Source organism: Quercus lobata, chromosome 7 (genome assembly GCF_001633185.2).
Source record: "Quercus lobata isolate SW786 chromosome 7, ValleyOak3.0 Primary Assembly, whole genome shotgun sequence".
Lineage (NCBI taxonomy): Eukaryota > Viridiplantae > Streptophyta > Magnoliopsida > Fagales > Fagaceae > Quercus > Quercus lobata.
This window is the reverse complement of record NC_044910.1, coordinates 2,149,872-2,169,593: the sequence shown is the minus strand read 5'-3', so window position 1 is coordinate 2,169,593 and position 19,722 is coordinate 2,149,872. Positions and strand designations below refer to the sequence as shown.

The window sequence follows — 19,722 nt, the reverse complement described above, 5'->3', positions numbered from 1 at the left end:
AATCTAATAGGTCTGTTAGTTCCAAACTTGATCATATGCTGAGTGTTCAAAAGTCTCATTCTGACAAAACTGGGTTAGGTTTTGTAGAAAGCATCAATGTGTCTGCACCCAATTCCACTATTTTTGTTCCTTCATCTTCTTTTGAACCCCCTGTGAGTGAGGTTGTCAAGCTCTTAGAAGTTACACCTCTTAGGAAGATTAGGGTTGATCTGAAAGAGTCTAAACCTAAGCAGCCTACCCTTTCTAAGGATAAGTCACATAATAAGCCTGCATGAGTTTGTCATTTTTGTGGAAAGTGACAAGTTGCAAGCTGCTAAGAGAGCAAACAAACTAAAAGTACCTGCGCCTCAAGCACAAGATCCTATGGTACTCATTGGTGAATTGGTAAAAACTCTAAACCTTTATTCCAATCCTAGAGTTGGTAATCATTCCCATGTGAATAAAAACTCCAATACTTATGGTGCATCTAAAAAGTTTTGGATACAAAATGCTCAATCTAATTGAGTCCTTCTGACATAGTCCTTATGCTTCATTGCTATTCTTTGTGACCATTGTTCTTTGATTTTTGTTTTCTCTGTTTCTAGGATTTGCATTGCGTAACATTCATGCATTTTATTCTAGGTTGTTTTTGTTTATTTTTTTCAAAAAAAAAAAGGGAAAGCAAAATGTGTTTTGCACTATTTTCTCGGTTTATGAAAACAAGGTTGGTCAATTATTTTCACATAACATGTCTTTTGTACCTTATTTAGCTTTGATAAGCTTACTTATTGCACTTTACTAGTTGAAGTTTTGTAGTGCATGTTGTGTGGGAAAGATGTTTATGGTTTTGATCACTTTGTCTTGATCTTGAAGTCACTTGTCTTTGACTGTTGGACTTAAACCTTTTGAGAAAGGCATAAATAACCATCTTACCACTATTCATTAGCCAATCATGAACACCTTAGTGCATATCGTAAGATTTTGTGCTCGGGAAAGTGTAGCACATGCACAAAAAGATCATAAGGTGTAACCTCAATTTAAATGTTAAAATTGGTGTGTACATTATTGGACTTAATGTTAAATCAATCAAATAAAATTGGTGTGTACATTATCCCGGCTATTTTAATAAGTTTCTGAATAAATAAAATTGGTGTGTACAATATGAGGCAAAAATCAAGAAACTTACATGATTGCAAGCTTATGATCTAGGAGATGTGGGAGTTATATTATGTAACTCTTTTGGTAATAGTCTCTTTCAAATTCTATGTGATGAATTTTGTAGACTTTGTATTTAATTGCTACACACATATCACCTCACATGTATCTCAAGTTTTTGCTAGTTGCACACATTATACAAGTTACTCCTTGCTAAACATTATACATGTTACTGTGTGTGTCTTTGGTCTGACCAACCAAGTTTGCAAATACTTTGAGTTTTTATGCAAAACAGATTTAATGCTCGAAAATTTATGGAGAATGTAAGAAATTTTAACTTTTGGAAAACTGGGCTTAAAACTGTTGTTTTCTTAAAAACATATCATCATATACTCATGCATTTTATTCATCAATTTCAATACTTTGAGTGTTTCTAAAATGTGTCTTTGTTATTTTCAAAACTGTCTTTTTTTCTCAAAAATTTTGTGAGCCTCTAGCTGTTTCGATTGATCCAATCTGTTTTTCGATCAATTGAAAGTGTTTTAAAATTGTTTAAGGAAGCCTCTGTCTGCTTCGATTGATCCAAACTGTTTTTAGGTCAATTGAAATTGTTTTAAAATTTTTAAAGAAGCCTCTGTCTGTTTCGATCAATCGAAACTTGTGAATCAGGTTTTTTTTAAAAATCAGATTTGACTTGTTCAAACCACTTTTTCAAAAACTTTTCAAAACTTTTTCTCTCTCCGACTCGGCAAGGCTCTACAACAAATTTTTTGTCGTTTTCCTCCTAATTTCTTGCAAGGTTTCTCTCTCCATAAGCCGGTATGTCCATATTACCCTTTCTTTTGCATTGTTTTTCATGTTTTCATGCATTATTTCATGATTTATTGGTAAATTTTTGGACTATGCATAAATTGGGGTTTTTGATTAATCAAGCCTTATTTTGTGAAATTGATCAATGGGTTTTGTTGCTATATTGATATATTCATGATCTATTATGGTTAATTTGATCAATTTGGGGTTTTATGATAAATTAAAAATTCTAGGGCTTGTATTGAACCCGAATTGGGGATTTTGTTCAAATTAGGTTTAATTGATGAAATTGGCTTGTTGTTTTGATGTAATTGATCATTTTTATCTGTTTTCTCTCATGTGTAATGATCAATTCGTCAATTTATTACAAATTGAACAAGTGTTTTTTCAAATTTTGGGGTTTTTTGTTAGAAGCTCTATGCTCAAGCCAATTTTGTGCATTTGAACTTAACTTGGACATAGTCTCACTGCATTAGAGCATGCATCATGACATTTAACTGTTCATGTATCATATAGATTTTTGTTCTATATTTTTTCGCTAACTTGCAGTCTGCCCTTGGTTTTATTTATTTATTTATTTATTTTTATTATTATTTTTTTTTGTCTTGGTCCATATCCTAGCACCATGCCTAGGAAGACTAGAGTCCATAGGACCCCCTTCACTTCCTCTGAGTCTCTCTCTAGGAGTGAGTTGTTTAGGAATGACAAAAACAGAGAGGTCTATGAGAAACTGAACTATAAGCGTAAGATTTGGGCTAAGCGTTCTGTTGTGTTAGATGAGGTAGATCCTGCCATTAGGGCAAACCTTGAGAGTAGAGGTTGGCTTTCCTTGTTAGAGGTAGATCATCCACCCCCGACCGCCTTGATTAGAGAGTTCTTCTCGAATCTCTCTTGCCACGTCTATGATTCCAACACCCTTGTTAGGAGTTGGATATGAGGTGTTAAGTTCACCATTACTCCTCGGGTAGTGGCTGATGCTCTTAGGGTTCCGGTCGTTAGGGAGCCTGTCTATCCCTATGAGGAGTCTCCACCCTTAGATGACGTTATGTCATACATTACTAGGTCTTCTACCTAGTGGGGTTTTGATCCTCAGATTACGTCTGCTGAGCTTACTGAGATTGTCTATCTTTTCTTTAGGATAGCATGTCATTCTTTGTGGCCTATTTCTCATCTTCACACCATCCCTCTTGAGCGATGTGTGTTTTTGTACGCTTTTGTTTCTGGTGCGTCTATCAGCTTTCCATATCTGTTTCTTTGTTCTTTGAATGAAGTTCATAAGAGTTCTGCCGTAGCACATGCTCTTATTCATTCTATTTTCATTCATAGGATTTTGTCGTTTCTTGGTCTAGCTGATTTTCCTGCCGATGAGCCTGTTCATGTCATAGCTCCCATAGGTGTCACCTTCCTTAGGCAGAGGGCTGCTCACTTGAGAGTTGGTCCTACGCGTCCTAAAGGTGCGTCATTTGGTGTTGTTCCCCCCTCCTCCCTCTTCTATAGGTGCTGATGCGGTTGAGGCGTCTGGTGCTGCTGCTGCTGATGCTGATGTTCCTCCACCGACTACTTCGGATGATTCAAACATTCGAGGTACGTTGGATCATGTCTTGACCGTTCAGGCGGCTCATGGATAGATTTCGGTGGACATGCTCGATGAGATCCGTGCTTTGCGTGCAGAGTTGACATAGTTTCGACGATCTTCACCACCACCTCCTTTTGATGATGGATTTTGATTACCCTTTGGCATTCCATCACAAAAAGGGGGAGTACATATTTGAACACTTGTAGAGTTTTTGTTTTCAGGGGGAGAGCATTTTTGGTTGGTTGGAGCTTGTGGAGTTTAGATTGTATCTAGGTGCTTCACATTGTATTTTACCTGTTTAGCTCTTGCCATATTTTTGTTGGGCTATTCATGTTAGGGGGAGATACTTTTATTACTTTTATTGCTTTATATGTTTTTTGTTTCAACTGCTTATTGATTTATATTTATGAGTTATTCATTGATATATGTCTTTATTGTGTGTTGGTTGAAATCAAGAATTTATTTTGTTTACTTGTATTTTCCACACATGCGGTTATGCATTTTGTTTAGTGTTTTAGAAAATATACAGGTTGATTCAATTGAGCTACTATCTACACTTGCAACTGATGGATAGTAGTTAGGATTGGATTTGTTTTTGTGAGCATTTTTATGTAAAGGGCTTTTCTTTGTGAACTTTGAGCTTTTAGTTGTGTTTTGTCACAGATTGCCAAAAAGGGAGTTTGTTAGGTTCTAAAGACTTAGGATTTTATGTATTTAGAACTCTAATGTGTATTTGTTGGCAAACCATGATCAAAACAAGATGTTTAGTCGTGTTTAGACTTGCTCAAAGTTGGTTCATTTATGTAAAGTCGGAACAAGCTGATGCAGAAATTAATATTGCTTCTTGGCCTGGTTCGATTGATCGAAGTTTAGACTCGATCAATCGAAAATCGGGTCAGATGCATTTTTTGCAGAATTCCAACTCAGCCCTAATTTATTTAAAACGTTTAGGGTTTTGTGTTTTTGCCCCAAGTATATAAGGTAAACCCTAGTCATGTTTTAGTGTTGCTCATATTGCTGTTTGTGTAAATCTCATGTGAGATCTGTGAGGAGTTTTCCTTTACACAAGCTTAGGATTATCAAGAAGGAGATTTCTTCAAGAGCTTGATGATCATTCAGTTATTGCCATAGAAGCTTAAAGAAACACAAGCGGGTGTGCTTGTACTTGCTGGAGAATCCAAGAAAGAAAGAGTTCGTGGTTTCAGAGCTTGCACATGGTCGTGTCAGTAAATTTCTACTAGTGGGTAGTAATAGGATGTTAGTGGTCTAAGTCCTGTTGAACAACTTCGATTCTTTCATAGTGGACTAAGGTTTACCTTGAGGATAGTTAGGTTAAATCTTTCCTAGGTTTTTACTGGTTTGGTTTCCTGGATCATCATATCATTGTGTTATTTATATTTCCGCTGCTTTGCATGATATGATTGTTTGTTTGTGATTACCTAGATTTGGAATTTGGACTAAGTAACAACTTGGCTAATTACCTAGGTTAATCCAATTGTATTTTTAAGGGGTCTAAAAACCATCAACATTGATGCCTCTCCATTGCTACGTCAACTGCTCAGGGCTCCTCCCGTTTCATCTTCAGCTAATCCGCCCACCTATATTCCTCCTCCAAAGAATCAGCATGCATCTCCTTGGCTAGGTTCAAAGCAGAAAAGTACTCTGTCTTCCTCTATGACTATGCCGAAGGGGAGCACTTCCTTCCCTTAGTTTAGAGCAAAGTTCTCAAATTAAGGGTACGGGGTTGGCAAAATTAGGTTTATTTTTTTATTTTTTTATTTATATATAATAATTTTTCCCTTTAATTTTTATTATTATTATTATTTTACTGTATAATTAGGTACGTAGGTGATCAAAGCTCTTCTATCATCTAATTATTCCTTCACATGTATGTAACACCCACCCCAACTTAATTATATATACCACATTTCTAATCATTTGTTTGTAAAAATTATTATTTTCTCAATGATAGTTCTTCCCTTTAAATACTCATGACTTTGTAGGCGTATTAACACGAAACTAATACTCCGTTTATTTCAATGTTAAAGTTTCTTGAAAATAAATCACTTTTCACTAAGCATTTAAAAAAAAAAAAAAATCTCATTTCTTGTATTTGGTAGAGACCTTGAAAATAAGGTCAAAACATTTTAATGAGATAGTTGTTTTTTGAAAAATTTTAGTAGAAGACAATCTCTTAAAAATAAGTCATGTTTTCAATAAAATTGTTTGTTGACTAAAAATAGATTTCTTTTGATAATTTTTTTTTTTATATATATATATTACCAAACACTGAAAATTAAAACATAGAAAACTATTTTCACATTAGGTTTTTTAATGAAACAAATCGAGCTTAAATACTAATCTACAAAATGACTGCGTATTACTTAAGTGCTCATCAACGCGACTCAGTCTTGTATAACTGTGGAATACAACTTGTTCGTTGTTGTTTTGTTTCTTTCAATTCTGGCAGAGTATTGCAACCAGCCATTTAACATGAAAGTTAATTGAAACCATATCCAATATGTATATAACTAACCTTAATTAACCTTCTTTCTTTCTCTTTCTTTTTTTTATTGCTTATAATTTCATTAGAAGAAGCATTGTAAATCATAAAATGAAGTGGAAATTAAAATGGAGCTCAAGAGGGATTTTGGTTCAGTAGGGTTAACAAATTAAAGGCTGAGAAAGTTCGCATGTAGCTTCTTGTTGTATAACTTAGTTTATTTATCAATTTAAGTAAATTCCAATGTACATGCAATTCCTTTTCTGTTGAGCCTTTGCTGTTGAGTCTAGTTCCATTTGAGTATCCCATAGTTTCCGGTAACTTATTTATTAAATATGATATAAAATATATAACTTTTAGTATCTTTTATGATAAATATATAACAAAAAGCTAAAATATAACTTATTTTTGAAAAATATATATATATATATATATATATAAATAAATAATAAAATAGGAAAAAAAAAAGCAAAAAGAAAAAAGTTTTGGGGATTTTTTATTATTCATGAATTTTTATAATATATATATATATATGTGTGTGTGTGTGTGTGTGTGTGTGGGGATCGTTCGATTAATGGGCCCGTAGGGTTCAGAATTGTTGGGCTCGTGGCCCATCCGAGGCCGTATACCCGTCCGAGGACACCATGCTCCTCGGCAGTACGCGTCCGAGGACAATCAGGACGTGGTCTCACTGCGATCAGATCTCAGAATTAGGTCATCGCAAAGGATAGAGTAGCCGACTAAAGATGAAAGAGATAAGGCAAACAGATATCTGAAACTACAGCTACCTCCGCATTAATGACCTCTCAACCAACTCTCTGGACACATTAATGTGGAGGTGATATCTGAACAGTAGGGAAGCAGCCTTATAGCTGCCCATAGGAAGTTCCAGGAGGAGCCAGATGGAACAGAAAGAAATCATCCGGACACAACCTACACGTGTGCGGCAAGGATGGAGCGCAAAGGGGAGTATATAAACTAAAAGAAGAACATGAAGAAGGGGATCGGGACAGAAAAAGAAGAAGAAAAGAACAGACATAAACTGGAAAGAAAAAAGTAAGAGAATAAAGAGAGAGTTGCGCTAGTCACTAAGAAAAAAAGAGATTGATTATACCAACTTTAAAACTTGAAGGTACTGGAGAGCAAATCTTTGGAGGAGATACCGCAGTTAATCTAGTTCTTTACACCCACGCTCTACAAATCATATTGTCTGGGCCTTTTACGTGCGAACCCAATACTGTTTAGGTTCGTCACAAAATCGTGTCCTTACAATATATATTTCGCATGAGAATTCTTTATATTTAGTGTTGACAATTTTATTAGTGCATGTGTGCATTCAAAAGTATCTATTTATAGTTTAGTTGTGTGCATTTTTTTCGAAGGTAGATATCGAATAGGAATCCACGTTTAGTAATTATGAAAAGAAAATCTTTATCCAAAAGGTAAACTAAACTCTGCATCATACTGTGGTTAAAGCGCTATATGGATTTAATTGTACTAGCTTGTAACCTCAACTATATGCCTAAATGCATTTAAAAATAAAATAATTTAAAAAATACTCAAAAGGCTCTTAAAACATTTTTTAGGTAGTGCTCCAACACACCCTTTATCTTCAATCATATAAAAAAATCTATTACCGTGTATCAATTTTAATTACCTCTAGTCTAGTAAGACTTCTAATTTCATGTATACATCATTTGAGATGCCAAACACTCAAAAGCTAGAAGCTCTTAGGAGAAACTACTATTAAGATTTTTTTTTTTTTTTTTTAAATGGAGCTATATTTTTGGTGTATTATATTAGAAAAGGAAATATTAATGAATACCCTTAGAGCATTGGTTAATACTCAATTTAAAGAAAGTTTTTATGGAAAAACAAAAAAAAAAATTAATGTTTTAATAGTTTTTTTTATTTCTCATAAAAATTGTGTCAAAACTTTCTTAAAATGGATTGTTAACTAATACTTTAAGAACACTTGTTAGCATGACCAAATTGTGATTTCACACTAAATAAACTGATAAATACTTTTTTAGTTTAACTTTTACACAATAGTTTTAAAAATACTTAAGGACCAAATGATTTTGTCTTCAATGGCCGGCGAAAGTAGCTAGTCAAAATTTTGATCAACAACTTATTGCGACTTACCTAGGAGGTAACACAATTAGTAAATTTTTATGCTGCCATCTTACCTCATAAAACATACAAAAATAAATATAGGCGAAAAAATTTTAAAACAACGAATCCCAAAGTAATGATTGAGAGTGTGTGTTATTATTGTAGTCATCTTGGCTTTCCCAAAGCAATAGTTGGTAACACACCAACTACGTACCATCGAATCAACGACACACACCCACCACCAAATCAACCCATACCCAGCGCTTAATCAACCCAATAGGCCCAGGACAGCTTGACTACTCCATACACACCGCCAAATCGACCAATAACCCATGCTTAGAAGGCCAATGACTACGGCCATATCAAGCTTGAGAGAGAGAGAAGCCATATTTTCTACCGTGAAGAAAGAAAGGGAATAAAAAATATAGATATTAAAATGATTTATTAAGCTATAGTAGCCTCGCTTCATATACCTAGCCATTGTTCAAATTAGTTTGGTTTTGTGTTTTGTTGAGGCTGATGCGTTGGTATTTTAAGAGAAAATTGGTAAGTTTTGGCTAAACAAGCTCTTTGTTGAGCTTATTGCGAATGCTGTACACGGCATGAAGGTCAAACATTCTAAGTCACACCCACACTGCGTGTTATCTTTGGCAACTTGGGAAAAACGAGTGAAGGAGAAACTTGGGCGGTAAAAGCATAAGAATTGCTCATGTCAAAGCTTTTTCAGTTTCTCTTCAAGGAATAAATGATGTAACATTGTGTTATTGAAATTCTTTAATTTTCATTGTATGTTTAGAGAGTGGGTGATGTGTTGGCTAATAGAAACCTGTAAGTTTTACTGAATTAAATAAGATAGTGATGTGAATTGTTAAACTAATGGTTCTTTTCCGGTCACTGACTTTCAAGTGAAACATCAACCTTCTTTCACAGAAAAAAAAAAGAGAGGAAACTTCCAATCTTTGACGTTTGAATCGTTTGAATGCTAAAGTATCTAAAAATGTTAATTATTGTTTCAGCCGAGTTTCATGTGCATGTGTGTGCAACTATCACCACTTTCTACAAAGATATGTTGAGCCGGAGAGCACTCATATTTGTGGGTGTATAATAAAAAAATATGTAAAATTTTCACAATTTTGCCTAAAATTGATTAACATCAGTCAGTATATAATTATGTAAATTTATAAGTTTGTTATAGTAACTATGTAAATTTATGCTGACACTATTCATTTTTCATTTATTTTTTTATTCTTTACATATTCTAGGAATGAAGGAAGAGAGTGAATGATAGTTGTTATATATGAAGAAAGAGAAATAATTAATAAGAAAAATTAATATTTTAATAAAATGTAGTGTAAAATAGATAATCTGATGTGAGATGTTTTGAAAAGTAAGTATGTAAAATAAATAAATAAAAATAGGTTTTTATTTTAAAATAGACATAAATTTTTGCTCAAGCTAATACAAATGAAAAGGAATGAATGAGAGGCCAATCAATGATTTGTAAATCTAAAATAATGTGAGCACCGTCACGTAAGTGATTGTAGCTATTTTTAAGATTTTGATTTTGTAAATCGGGTAGGGTCTTAAACCCAATATGTACCTCAATCTGCACTTTATTTGATAACGGAGGATATTATACTATTTGAGGTGAAGCACTTACCCTCCATTTTAAATGTTAATAGGAAAAATAATCCTTTAAATCTTCTATATATTTATGTTTTTTGAATTAGGATGGTGAATTAAATAGTTTTTTACTTCAAACGAAAAGCAATTTTGTTTCCAAATATTTACTTGCAAAGTAGAAAATTTGATTTACTGCACTTCTATTTTCAATACCCTAAATACCTTTAAGTAGATCGGATTGGCGACTATAACTGGTGTGTTGTGGAACTATAGATAAAGAAAAAGAATTGAAAATGTTTTTATTAAAGAACAAAATTTAATTCTAAATCAGTTTAGAATTATCTTCCCTAAACTTTTATGTGGTAACTAAAAAGACTATTCATACGTAGATCTATAATATATGTTCACTCCTTCATGATGTTAGCATCAGAATTACTCAGCACCCATAATCAATAGTAAATATTGATAATTTGTGATAAATATAAATCTTTTGTCATACTTTTCGTGTTCCACTTTGGGACAAGGAAAATAAAAATTAAGAAATAACTTGGCAAGAACACTAATGGTTTGTTATTATCCTGTATTGCTTATTGGACACGCCGAATGGGCGAGTCCATAGAGGTGGCTAGATGTATAATTCTTATCACCTTCATTGTAGCCATTTAGTTCCTTTATGGTGTAAATCTCCACACACAATATCGACCAAGTATCAAGAAGATTACATGATTAAAAATGAGAAATATTGCTTCCAAATTCCAAGGTCCAAACATATGAAAAAAGAACCCAAAAAAGGGGTTGGGGGAAGATAAAATATAAAAAGAGAGGAAGGACAGCATTGCATGCGGGCATCCATGTCTTGCTAAATTTTGGCCCTTTTAATACAACGTACAAAGATAATAGCCTATTTCCTTCTAAACAGATTGAAATTAATGCACAATCTTAGTCCTATCATTTGGTTGAAATATATTAGGTTTTGATCTGGCCACAAACTACCAAAAAAAGAATGAAAGAAAGAAATGGTTTATTAGCACAAAATTTTTAAGATCACATAAAATTTCATAAATTTTACTATAACTGTCCGCATGGCAGACTATAAGTAGTAAAGAAAAAACGATTGATTTATGTAAAAGTGATAAGCAGCTAGTCATAATCCATCACATAAGTTGTAAAGTTTTATATGATATTAAAATTATTCTTCTAAGTGTCACAGATATACTATACTTTTTTTTTTTAAAGCTAATTGATTTTTTATTAAAAAATTTAACCTTCCATGGTAATATATGGTTCAAATAATGATACCATTTTATTGATCAAAAGAGGAAGATTAAAATGATCGATACAGTATATTAAAAGTCCTTGAAAAAGTTTCCATTAATTTTCATTCATAGCTTGTTATCTTCATAAAAATGATGAAAGTAGTAATCTTACTGTACCAATATTGTTATATATGTGTCAAATTCATTTATGAGTGGAACACTATAGAAATAACTTGAACATATGGGGAGAGAAGCCGCTGAGTATATTAGTGGACATTTCATGGAAGTAAAAGTTTATATTTATTTTGGTATATATTGAATATTATTTTATTTCATTCTATTAATATATGTCTTATTTTGCTTTTAGTTTTCCGTCAATTAGAACGACTGATCAGTTACTAATTATGCAGATACTTTAATTTGAGCAATATATTATGTTTGCTTTTTGACTTTAGACTTTGATTTAGCTCCCATGGATTGTACATGCAAGGCAAAGTTGCTGTTCCAGCATGGCCATCTTTCTACAAGCTCAATATATATGAATATGCTTAAATGACAAATAACCTGAATTTAGGAGTCTATACCACTTTTTTGGTAACTTTACCCACAAATTATCATTAAAAAATATAATTTTTCAATATATCCATTTTATGAATTAGATTAAATAATTATAGATTAAAATATTTAAAATTTTAAATAATGTAATCAGGGATGTATCCAAGTGGGGGTCCAAGGGGGCTTGGGCCCCCTAGTCCATTTTTTATTTATTTTTTATATAGTTATAATGTATTTCATTTTGGTAGTTGGCCTCCCTTCTAAAACCATAGGCTCTCATTTTCCTTAATAAGTCTAACTAGCATCACCTAAATAGCAACTAATCAACCCAAAAACTTAACAAAAATAATAAAAATATTTACAATAGTGATTGTATTTTAGCAAAAAAAAAAAAAAAAAACTATTTTAGCACCAAAGAAACAAAAAAATCATGTGTTATTGGAAAAGTTCAAGCTAAATTTTTTACAATTATAGCAAACTAGTATAAATACCAGTTAACTGTAGCAAGTTATTAAAAATAAAATATAATATTTTATTAAGATTATATCTTTTCCTTCAATTAAAAACTCAAATTTTCTCAGTTCCTTTATTATTTTAAATAAAATGATAAAAAAAAAATAGAACATTTGATATTGGGTGTATTGTAAAGTGAGGTAGTAAAATAGATAAAGTAACTTTTTGAGGTATTGAAAGCTAAAATTTTTAATACCACCACTACTAAATGCTCTAACTTCAACCCCCCCCCCCCCCAAAAAAAAAAAAAACCCTAGCCGGCCTAATATTAAAAGAAAAAAAAAACATTATTTTGTTTTTGTTTGTCGCTGTTGGTAAATGATTACATTTTAATTATTTAAAAACAATGATTTTGAGTATTTATTGATGATACACAGAAAATCAGTAGACTGAATGCTCCGGGCGTCAATGGTCTAGTAATCACTTGAAAGGCCTGAAAAGAAGACACACAATCAAAGGTGACCGGGGTGGACTAGTCAAGAACCCTCCGATGCTTAAGTTAGTTTCTCTCTCAAATTTTGGAATTCCAACTTTTTGGGAGTTGTCTCAAAACTTACCTTCATTTGATGTAAATGAGCGTTTATATAGTGTACACTTGAAGCAGTTACTTGTCTAGTAACTTCCCCTATTTTTGAGGAGGTCCAAAGGATCAGGGTTAACTTCCATAACCACTATGGAAGTTAGACTATTTGATCTTATCTTCCACAACCGCTATTGGAAGTTAAGTACTTGATAAGAAGTTATGGCAATGAACCTCGATTTTCACTCATGCCTCGGAATAGGAATGCATGGTCCAATTCATTAATTCTTATAGAGAAACATACTTGGAATTTCCTAAGTGTTTGGGGTCATCCAAACATTTTCTTAATGGATGACCCTCAAGTTCATGGACGACCAGTTCTATAAAGGAGGTCCATTCTTACCTTCTTAACATGGACGACTCTCATGGACGATCTTGGAGTTGGCTTAATTCTTAGTTCACCATCATTTATAATTTTTTAATACTATATAGATGCCCATTTGGAGTTTTTTTTTTTTTTTTTTTTTTTTTTTTTTTTTTTTTTTTTTTTTTCGACGCTAGCTTAAAATCTTGGATCCGCCACTGAATGTAATATATTATATTTTTTATTTTAAAATAAAGAAATAAATTTTTAATGTTAAAATGGAGAGCAACCTCAATTACCATGTAATTTCGAATTCTATTACTAGGAAGGTACTGACTTGAAATTTGAAATTTAAATACTTGCCAACAAAGAAACTAGCTTGAACTATAGGTTTCCACTACCTCATAAAAACAAAAACAAAATACAAGCAAGCAAAGATCATCTTTGCAACTGAAATTTCTGTCCACTGGGGTTAAGCACTTTTGCATTACAACTTGCACGGCATTATGTTAGTATGTTTTCACCACAAATGTTGACTCTATGTTGCAACTGTTAGGACATATGTGATTCACTTATTAGGAACATATGTCACTATTTTATGTAATTGGCTAATCCTTTGACAAAATGCATTTTACTTGTATTTGGGTAGATCTAGGATGTGTTTAATACTTCAAAAAACCTTGTTTCAAGATCAAGTGTTAAAGCTATGCAAGTCTATCCAAGATTCAAGCTGAAAAGTGCAAGTTCATTAAAGTTCGACAGCTAGCCATCTATCGAGCTTGAAGAGCTGTTCCAGCCCCGTGGCTCGACAGCAGCTTGACAGATAGGGCATCTGTCGATGTTTAAGAAAAATAGATTTTCAGTTCTGTTTTGACTCTAATCCGTGATTATGTGTTTGGCCTTTTTTTTCTCAGCACCCTAGACATATAAAATGATTATTTTAAGGGCCGTCAACGGTGACACAAGTTGCATAAGTGTTAGGTAAATTTTGTTCAAGCAAATTGTGACCGGAGACAGAATTTGCCCTAGTTCATCGTTCTTGTGAAGAAGTTGCTGTGTTTATGCACCGTAGGGTTTTGTGACCAAGCATCTTCTTGATCTTTATCGTCAGGATGAGCTGAAGAACTTTACAGCCAACAACCTTCTCTAGTTGGTGATTGAAATCGCGTACTGGGATCCGTGCAATTAGTTAGTCACATACTGGGAGTTGTGCATCAAAAGGAGAGATTGTCACTACAAAACCAGTTCAATTGGGTATTGGGATAAGGGTTCAACTGCAGGTTGGTATGAGGTACTGGGATTCCTTTACTTGTAACCGCTTGTTGTGATAATAGTGGATTCTCGGGAGTGGTGACCTTAAAATCACTCGGTTGGATTTTGCTGTATTGGTTTTCCCCATTCGTAAACAAATCACCACGTCAATTTATTTTCCGCTGCACTTAGTTTAATTGGTGATTTGTTTGTGCTACCACGCGTTTGCATGTTAAATTGATTAATTATTAAACTTGGCTAATTAATCAATTAATTTATCACAAGGGGTCAATTCATTTTTGGCCTATCAAATGGTATCAGAGCAGGCACACTTTGATTAAGTTTTAATCTTTATTATGTGATCCATTGACCCCTGTTTGTCATAGATAGAAGACAGTCATTAATTATACCTCCTTTATTTGATAGCACTAACTATGCATACTGGAAAATACGCATGAGAGCTTTCTTGCAGTCTTTAGATGAGAAAGTGTGGCAAGCTATTGAGATAGGCTGGAGCAATCTGAAGGAAGCACCGGACGATTAGGATGATGCCAAGATCAAGGTGGCAAACTTCAACAGCAGGACATTGAATGCTTTATTCAGTGCGGTCACTAACAAGGAGTTCAAGAAGATATCCTCTACTGAAACTGCTAAGGAGGCATGGACCATTCTCCAGACAACCTATGAGGGAACCAAGGCTGCCAAAGATTCAAAGCTTTAGAGGCTTACAACAAGCTTTGAAGAAATCAAGATGGAGGAGGATGAGTCGTTCGATGAGTTCTATGCCAAGCTCAAGGACATAGTGAACTCAGCTTTCAATCTTGGGGAAACCATTCCTGAACCTAAGATTGTGAGAAAAGTGCTCAGATCTCTACCTGAGAGATTCCATGCCAAGATCACCACGATTGAGGAATCAAAGGATACTGACAAGATTCCTTTGACAGAACTGGTTGGTAATTTGCAAACCTACGAGCTAGGGTTAACAAGGATTAGTAAGTCGGGCAAAAGGAAGAGCATGGCTTTGAAGGTTAAGAGCAATGACACGAATGAGTCTTCAAACGATGAAGATTCTAAGATGAAGTCCTACATCACTAGGCAATTTAAGAAGTTCATGAAGAATGCAAATGGGAAAGGCTTCGACAAGGACCGTAGGCAATCCAATTCTTCTCAGTTCAAGAGTGAAGATAAAGGGAAGAAGGATGCTAGGGATGGTAGTCAGTACACTGTTCCCTTAGTACCGAAGTGCTTCGGGTGTCAAGGCTTTGGTCACATAAAACAAGAGTGCCCCACATATCTCAAGACCATTGGGAAGAGCAAGGCACTTGCTGCTACTTTGAGCGACACTGAGCCTGAGGATGATTCCGACAATGACGATGACGGAATCCTAAATGCCTCTACTGCCATTGTCAATCCTACTGAGGGGATTGTTGAAGATGTGGATGAAGAAGAAGAATTGGTGGAGTCCAAGTTTGAGAAGATGGATGAACAAGATGACATCCACACAGCCTGTGCAAAGTTATACAAGGTCTCAAAGAAGCATGAGAAAATGTATAGGTTAGCCTCCTAGAAGCTTAATGATGTGGAGCTTGAGCGAGAAGAGCTTTCCACAAAGTTTGATGAAACCAATCAGATTATTGGAGCACTGAGATTTGAGAATAATTTCTTGACTAAGAAGACCAAGAAACTTGAAGTGGAGATGTTCCAAGTCAGGGCTCAATTGGAGAGGACTTCAAGTGCAAACCTTGATGAGATGCTCAGTCTTCAGAAATCTGCTTCTTATCAAACCGGGTTAGGGTATGATTTCTCTTCTCCTGGTATTACTTCTACTAGTTCTACTGTTTTTGATCCTCCTGCTAATAATATTGAAATTGAGAACAATAATTTCAAAACTGATTTAGCTAGTGAGAACATAGATAAGGGTAAATCTATCTTAGGAGCACCCCCTAAGCTTGAGAAGAAAGAAGCTGAAAACCCTAGGGCTAAGAAGGCTAACTATCAAAAGCCTAAACAGAAGAAGCAACATCTTTGTCATCATTGTGGAGTTGCGGGTCATACTCGACCAAATTGCTATAAGTGGTTAGCCACTCAACAAAGCAATGGCATGATAGCATCTGAAAGTCAGAATCAGCTTCAATCCTCTCTTGCCCCCCTTGGAAATCTTTGATAAGAATGCAAAATGTCATATTTTTCTCCCTTAATGTTTAGTCTTTTAATATTTACTCATTATTGTTATACTTTGATTTAGGATGCAAATGGAGGCGTTAAGTGCAAAACGTAGCTAATTGGGCGATTCTGGACAACTTTGACATCTCTTCGTAATCTGAGCATAACGCTCTCATCCAAGCTCCGATTGAGATGATTCAAGATGATATGGAACACCAAGACAAAGCTCTACAGCTTTCATGTTTTGAGTTTTGAGAGATACGGGCTGCATCAAGGTCGAAATCGGGCTTGAAGTTGCTACACCTGCACTACTGACGTTCGGGAATGTTCCTTTGCCTAAAATTCTAACACGCGTATCTGATGTGGTTTATTTTTGGAAGCCTCCAGATCTGGTGCACGAAATATCCAGTTGAGAAACACCACTTTCCTAGTTATATTAGGACTTTGTTTTATTTTTAATATTTTTCCTTAATTAGTTAGATTTGGATATTATTATTGAGAATATTTTTAGGAGATTTTGTAGGCTTAGGAAAGGGGGAATTAACGTGTAAAAGGGGGAGGAGAAATCAGAATTGCACACACACACACACGCCTCTCTCTCCCCTCTTCTCTGATTTTTTCCATTGAGTTTTCATCATGGCCTTGCGTGGCTAAACTTTTATACTTGGTTAAAGGAAACTGAAGCCTCGAAATCAATAAAACTGTGAGATCTAATTTGTTTTTATTGTTCGATTTATGTTTTGAATATTGGATGTTCTTCTGTACCTATTTTCATGATTGTTTCGTTTAATTACTAGGAGACCTACTAGTTTATTATTCGTTGCAATCTACTGTCAGGTTAGATATCAAATCCGTAATTGTTTGATCTCTCTAACTTGTGAAGCAACCAAGATTTAATGATTTACTGCGTCAGAAATTATTAGATCTTAGGAAGAATGCTCGACTAAATTAAATGCAACTGCTTGTGTTTGTATTGTTTAGTTTCATCGATCTCTCAAATTCTTAAGGCTGCTATTAGATTAAACCTTTAGCACTTGTCTTGGGTTGTTTAGTAGTTAGGGTTTATTAGATTGCTTGTTTTTTAATTAACTACAACTAAGGAGAGATAGGAAAATAGTTCCAACGGTGAATATTCAAAGTGTGAATTGATATATACTTGCATCGATGATCAGTTGTAAAATTCCGATGGTGGATGTTGACTTGGACCAAGGTTTGTTCTCTTGATTGATTTTGATATTTTAATTTGAATTGTTCCTTAATTGTTTTTCCTAAAATTGTTTTCATTATACTCAAACCCCCCCCCTTCCTTGTTCACGTAGCATAAAACTAGGCTAGATACTCTCCGTGGGAACAATCCTTACTCGCACTACTACATATATTTTTAGGAGTATAGGTTTTATTTTTGGTTGCCTACAACAGCACACCAAATTTTTGTGCCATTGCCGGGGAATGATTCTAGTTGATTTCTTTTTGCTTCTGTGAACCTTATTTTGTTCTTGAAATTTTCAAAAAAAAAAAATCGTTAGTGTTAGGTTTTGAGTTTGTAATGTTGGCAAACCATGACAAAACATGACAAAAACTAAGTCTTATTAGTTTAGAATGGTCTACATTGAAGCCCAAGGCAAAAAACTCAAGTTCAGGATAAAAACAAATGAGTTACAAGCTGGTTGGTTCAATCAATCGAAAGACAGGCTCAATTGATCCAAAATCGCATATCAGCAAAATCAGTAAACGTAAAAAAGCCATAACTTATTCGTTTGAAGCCCAAATCGCGAGTCATTTTTTCCAGTATTTAAAGGACATTATAAGCTAACCCTAGGTGGAGTTTTGAGAGTTTTTTAGAGAGATTAGAGTGCATCTTGTGCCTCTTTTGTAGATCTAGGATTTTGTACCCAAAAGCTCTTTTATGTCTTCTACCTTTGTTATTACTTGAAGAATCTCAAGATCTGGTGTTGTAGAAGTTGCTGCCTTCTCTTGTCATCAAAGGTGTTGATGATCTAAACCTTCAAGGGTGGTCTTGGAGTCACAAACAGGAGAGTTTGTGTTGCTAAACCTTTGAGTGGGATCTCAAAATCACAAACATGGATGTTTGTGTTTTGCAAAGGCCAAAGAAAGAAGGAGTCTATGGATTCGGAGTTTACATGTGATCGTATAAGTAAGTTCTACTGGTAGGTAGCAATAAGAAGTCGAGCGTGGGGGCTTGTAAGTCTTATTGTATGAACTTCGATTTTTTACCTTGAAGATAGCTAAGTTAAATCCTCCCCAAGTTTTTTACCGGTTTGGTTTTCCTAGGTTATCATATCGTTGTGTTTTTTATTTTCCGTTGCTATACATTGGTATGATATATTTGTGTTAACCTAGATTTGTTAATTTGACTAAGTAATCACTTGGCTAATTACCTAGGTTAATTTGATTGTGATTTTAAAGGGTCTAAAAACCATCAATTAGTTTTCGATAGTTACAGTTTTGGCAGAATTCAGATTGCGGTAGAACTAGGCCTTGATAGTATAGTTTTTTGAAGATAAACAACGTTCTGAGCAAGACTAGTTAATCCTTTGGATTACTATCCCCACCCTCTCGAGGCCAAATTCCACTGTTTTCTAGGGTTTTTTGTGTTTTAGCGTAGAATTTTTATTTGTTTTCATTACTCTAGATTTTTCCTGATTTTTTTCATGGTTTATTAGAGTTTCCTTGATTGTTTATGACTGTAACTCGATCTTCTAATCAAGGTGTTTTGCAGTACGACCTAGAAATAGAGAGAACTTTGAGCAGGTTAAGGAGGAAAGTTAGGAGAAGTTTTGAAGAGCACGATCTAGCTCTTGATTCCTTGTTTGCTAGCAATTCTGATTTAGAAGAGGAGGAAGTCATGGCTGGAAATCAAACTTTGAAAGAGCTTGCTGCCCCTGATTTGAATCAACAACCCTTATGCATAACATTCCCTACTTTAGATGCTAATACTACTTTTGAATTAAAATCTGGACTAATACATCTCTTGCCCACTTTTCATGGCCTTGTAGGTGAAGATCCTCACAATCATGTAAAGGTGTTGCATGTGGTATGCACGAGTATGAAGCCCACAGGGGTGACTGAAGATCAAATTAAATTAAGAGCCTTTCCGTTTTCTTTGAAGGATTCAGCTAAGGATTGGCTCTATTATCTACCCTCCGGGGGTATTAAAACATGGAATGAGATGAAGAAGTTGTTTTGGAGAAATATTTCCCAGCTTCAAGGGTAGCCAACATTCGAAAAGAAATTTGTGGTGTAAGGCAGCACAACGGAGAGTCCCTACATGAATATTGGGAACGTTTCAAGAAATTATATGCAAGCTGCCCCCATCAT

General features: G+C 34.4%; 1 non-coding gene and 1 pseudogene across 1 annotated transcript in view; one reads left to right on the top strand and one right to left on the bottom strand.

The window, feature by feature from the left end:
* The first annotated feature begins 19,084 nt into the window (after positions 1–19,084).
* Positions 19,085–19,722, top strand: part of LOC115953232 — a 5,346-nt pseudogene continuing 4,708 nt past the window's right edge.
* LOC115954350 overlaps positions 19,621–19,722 on the bottom strand; it is a 107-nt gene continuing 5 nt past the window's right edge. The window contains exon 1 of the small nucleolar RNA XR_004083890.1: positions 19,621–19,722. This exon is cut by the window's right edge and continues 5 nt beyond it. This is a non-coding gene — a small nucleolar RNA (small nucleolar RNA R71).